We start from the raw sequence: 5,258 nt of genomic DNA, 5'->3' as shown, positions 1-5,258 counted from the left end.
TAAATTGAGAGCACTTTTTCTGTTTTATGTTTTTCAACTTAGAAAAGATCCAGTCCAGCTTAGCTCCGAGAGTCTGTTATGTATTAGGTATGATGGGTGGAACGGAACAAGCTCAGAGGGAGGTGCGCCACAACACAAGAAAGTCTACCACTGCAAGTCTCACATGCAAAGATCAAGGCACCCACCCTGTCTCGTGAAATATCTGGTCTATTTTCATGATCGGTTAATGATTCCAGTCTGCGGGTGTAATGCCCGAGTCCCTCGCGGACAATCTTGTGTGTCTGGGCAGCTGCAGATGTGCCCCTCTTCTTGTGCGTGAGCTTTCCTTCCATTATCTTTCCCCTGGTTTTCCCTTAGTTGAGTAAGGGAAGGTTAGCCATCTTTGTCTCGTCCGTATGGTTAGTGGCAGCGTATGAAGGTGAGCCTGCCCTGCGTAAGGAAGGCTGAAGTTTATAAAATGAGCATCCAATCCATCGATAGTCTCTGCTAAGACGATCCTCCTTGGGTTGTGTCCATCTCTCAATTGGTTAATCACATGTACTAACAGGATCTCGTGAATCCCAATTGCGAGCAGCAGCTCAACTCATGTTCTCATTCACTGCCACGCGGCGGAGACAGTAGAGAGGCTCCAATCCCATCGCTGAAAGCACATCTCGATCAGGATGAGAAAGAGCATCCATCATGTCCCAAAGTTCGCGATCAAAGTAAAGAGGAGTCACAGCATAGAAAGGCGGGCATCTTACTTAGTTGCTCGACCACATTGGACTCAATCTTATTGATAATAATCCCTATCAATAATAGGCCGGAATGGTGGGTTTGGAACCCTACTTCAATGGAATGCGAATCCATTCGGCTGCTTCCTTTTCTTTCTCTTTCCCCGAACCGATGACTCGCTTGTTCAGTACTGCTAACTATTATAGGAGGATGCCGTCCCCTCGGGACTACTAGTAGCTTCGGTTGTTGAATCTCGTGCAAGTTAGGTTGTGGTTGTATTGGCTGCAAGCGGAACGTAGGCGCTTTAGGTGTGTGTTGACCATGCACTCTCGCGTCATGTAATGTCGTATGTATGATAGAGGTGGTGTGGTGATTGACCTCAATGTTAATGGTTATCCCCAAGGTTCAACGAATGAATGAAGCTATGATCGTACCCGGATAGAGATGATGGTCTTCCTCTGATGTCTCCAAGCCGGCCAACATAGAATAGATAGGCGAAGCAGCCAATAGCAGTCTGTTCTCGCCTATCGATAGATAGCAAGTTGCTTCCAAGCTCAAACCATTTGAAACTGAATTGCTACTTTCTTCTTGTTATTGATAGAGTGGTATTCTCCGCCCCTGTCAAATAAAGTAGAGGGAGAGAACTGGAAGAGAGAAGGAAAAAGAGCAAAGGATTTAAAAAAAGTCTAATGGGAGAAGAATGGCTGACACGTTGACTGCCTTAGAGACTATAAAATAAATATAACCCAAGCGGTCTAACTCCCCGGGGCGGACCCCAACCGAAAGGCGCTAGACGGACTAACGGCAAGCGAGATAAAGAAAGCAGCTGGCCCTATGTGTAAAACCTTGCCGCGGGAGAGTCTTTCTCCAATGAGAATAAAGAAAGTTTTTGGGCAAGACAAGAAAGGAACTCGCCCTTTGACACCAACCAAGGGAGTTGAGCTGATTGCTGGCGATGACTTGGTGAAGGGAATCTATGAGAGAAGGTTCTCGAACCGGGTTCCGACCGAATAGAGCGCGGAGCCAACGAGTTCAGTCGAACAGCGTAAGGAGTCTAAGGGCGGGATCAAGCTTGAAAGGAATGGACGGGCGTAGGCTTCATAGTGAACGCAGACCGCCCTGCAACCTTCTAGATATGAGATCAATGACTTAAAAGACAGATGCCGAGAGAAACTGTTAGACTTCTTTTTTTTTATTGCGTTGCGAAAAGAGATCGAAGACGAAGATTTTCTGACGCAGTGCGGGCACTGGATGGAAAAGACAGAGAAGGGAAGAACCCACCGGAAGGGCATACCTCAAGGAGCACCAATCTCCCCCGGCAAACATCTATCTGCACGAAGCCGGATAGAAAGAAAGATGCAGGAAAGGAAAATGAAATCTGAAATAAGAAATATGCTTTGGGAGTGTGAGATAGGCGGACGGGGAGTACGCAGCCGAACAAGCGCAGGGGCTTACAGCAGTGATAGCTGAACTAACCAGATGGGCCGCCCAAAACCTGGAGCTGACATTTCAATCGGAAATCAACGTCGGATCCCGGCTATCCGAAAAACGCAGACTGAAGCGTAGGATCACAAAATGCAAGACAACAGGGGGCGAACCAAGCCCTTGCGCGAAGGAAGAAGCGAATCAATCAGAATGGAGACAGGGAGGAGAGGCGAAAGAGAGATTTTCGAGCCTGCAAGCAGCAAGTAACAACGGCTTTTCAGCCGTTGCGCGCTAGCTTGTAGTTTAGGGGTATATATAGTAGGGTGCCCCTTTCGAAAACTTTATATATATAAGGTAAGCTTTTTGGAACCCTAGTTTTGGAGTTTTCCCCAACCTATACCTTACTAAGCTTACCTTTTTGCATCGCACTGCCGCATAAACAATGGATCCGCTGGGCTGGATGAGCAACCTTCTATCTGGCCTCTGTACCAGTAGTGGAGTGGCTTGCTACTTTCAATCAGAAAAGGAAGATTGAGCAAGGCAAGGGAGAAAGAAGTGGTCCCCTCTTCTCTGGTAACCCGCCGCCGGTCATATAGAGCGCTCCGCCCGCCACCGCATATGTAGAAAAAGAGGGAGCGGGGACGGAAGAACAATCATTTGACTTTGGCACATGAGGTGGCGGGTTTGGCTAGGTAACATAATGGAAATGTATCGGACTGCAAATCCTGGAATGACGGTTCGACCCCGTCCTTGGCCTCGGGGAGTGGCGAGCAGCACGGAACTTGAATGAATCAAATGGCATAAGAGGGCTTTCCTTTGTTAGAAATCCACAGACAACATTCTGGAACTTCCAAACCAAAGAAATGCAACATGAGAAGGATCTTTTTACGTTACGCTTCAATAGAATGAATTCGGTAAGGGTAGAATACGGCCCATGGTCGATCGAAGGTCCTGTGCCACTTGAACTCAAAAGGCTATACGCCCCTTCAATCCATCTTTGTCCAGCCAGCTCATAACAAAATGTTAGACCAGGCTGACACAACCGAATTGGTTGAGGAAAAGGAAAGCCCAGCGACCAAGCACTCCCGCCCCCAAAAGCGGAGACCGAACAACCGCCAGGTTGTCGAGGACACGTCTGAAGAGTAGGCCGGCGCCCTCTAAGTTGACCACCCTACCCACTAATGGACTTAGAGGGGGCAGGCGAACGGGAACCGACCGAGAACCCGAACCACTTGACTGACTGACCCCTTCATAGTCCATTCATTAGGGTCGGGGATGGATGGAACCAATTAGAAGTGCAAATCGCGCAAGCGAAGCCGGAAAGGGGCCGCAGCGCAACGACTAGGACTCGTGTCGGAGGAGTTTTGAGCGTGAGCTACCACTCATGCAGCGACAAGGACCCGCAACTCTCGAAGGGGCCACCCACCGCCCGAATCACTGTAGCAAACCCTCCCTTTACTCAATGGATAGCGCTTATCCTCTTTCAATCAACAAAATGAGAAAGAAAAGAAAGATAGATAGAAAGATGTCTTTATTGAAGAGGCTTTGCACCTGAAATAGGACTAATGAAGATCCGGGTCTGGGCTTTCAAAAGATGAAGATGCAAAGGGTAAAGAGAAAGTCTTTTGAACAACCAACCTGACATAAGGATTCTAGCTCGCCCACTTAGAGCAGATGGAGATTCTCGGACGGGGAAAAGCGGCACTCGACATCTATTAAACAACACCAAGAACAAAGCCATACCATGCCCCTCGGGAGAAAGTAGTGATGATTGCCATGAATGCTGCCCTCGAGGACGTGTACAAGAAGGTCTTTGCCGATTCCTATCAACATGGTGCGCCTCTCAGTAGAGGGGCGTGAAAAGGCCGTGGAGACTTTTACCGAATGAATAGGGATAGGGATCAATTGATAGACATTTTTTTGAGGAAGAGAATCCAATCTAGGATGAATGCTTTTTTCGTTCGCTATGTGCTGACTGGATGCGTACTCGCGTGATCGATGGACGGGGAATTGCGTGAATGCCGAGACCGGCCTAACCTAAAAGTAAAGGCTCTTCCCTTTGCCTCTCTTGATGGCGAATCTTGATTGACTCAGACTAGGAACCAATTCGGAGAAAGAAGAAGCATGAGATGATATAGGCGGCGGAAGAATTTCCGATAGCGAATTACTTGACTCGATGGATGGAGGGAGGGCCCTCCAACTCAAGCACGAAATCAATGTTGACTCAACAATCATCGAGAGAGGCACCACCAAGCGAGATCGAGACCAGCACCTTGTATAGGTTGGGTTCCAAACCTGCGCTTCTTTTCTTCAAATATCCCAATAAAGGTAGGGGCTTCCAAGCTTGACTAACAAGCCATAAAGTTGACTTTGAGAAAGAAGGGGGGCGCGCTAGCTGCAATCAAAGGTTAGCGCTAACGAGCAAGAAGAGGCCCCTGACTATAGATAGGGCGCTAGCAACCTAAGAAGTTAGGGCTTTTTCAGCTGGATCGGAATCGATTCTATGATTGAATAGCAGAAGTGCTACTTAGTAGTAGAAACTCGGAGAGACAGACAGAGAGAGGGGACTCTATCATACCTGCTCACTCCTAGGATGAGAAGTAGGTCCCTTGTTTTTGGCAGGAAGAGTTCCAACCTTTGTTGCATCTCGGTAGAGTGAGTCTACTTAGCGAACTGGCAGGACGCGGAGATCGATTGATCAATATGAATCTCAAGAGTGGATGGTTGACCGCCGCCGCCTTGTCCTGGAGGCTCTCCGGCCGGGGAGGGGCTTGCTCTCGTAACCTTATCTCCCGGTGTATGAAAGAAAGAGTGACGAACCCATTTTTGTTCGGTCATAGGTTGGTCCAGAAGAACGAGAGTCGGCTTACTTAAGTCCCTTGTTCCTCGGTAGCTCAGTGGTAGAGCGGTCGGCTGTTAACTGACTGGTCGTAGGTTCAAATCCTACTTGGAGAGATGGTTTATCGCTTTCTGACCTAGCTGACCCCTGTCCTTATCCTTAGTTTCTAAACTAGCAGAATCATTAGGACATCCAAAGTGGGAAGATCATTGTTGGTTTTATATTCGCTCGAAAGGGGAACTCTGGTTCGAACCAATTCTTAGGGGAGAAGAAGGATCCG

General features: G+C 48.2%; 1 non-coding gene across 1 annotated transcript; it reads left to right on the top strand.

The window, feature by feature from the left end:
• The first annotated feature begins 5,022 nt into the window (after positions 1-5,022).
• On the top strand, positions 5,023-5,094 carry TRNAN-GUU. The gene has a single exon. It is a non-coding gene; the product is annotated as a tRNA-Asn (tRNA).
• Positions 5,095-5,258: the final 164 nt, after the last annotated feature.

The sequence above is a fragment of the Rhodamnia argentea genome, unplaced genomic scaffold (genome assembly GCF_020921035.1).
Source record: "Rhodamnia argentea isolate NSW1041297 unplaced genomic scaffold, ASM2092103v1 Rarg_v2.55, whole genome shotgun sequence".
Taxonomy (NCBI): domain Eukaryota; kingdom Viridiplantae; phylum Streptophyta; class Magnoliopsida; order Myrtales; family Myrtaceae; genus Rhodamnia; species Rhodamnia argentea.
Note: the sequence above shows the minus strand (reverse complement) of the source record. Positions and strands in the feature narration are given on the sequence as shown.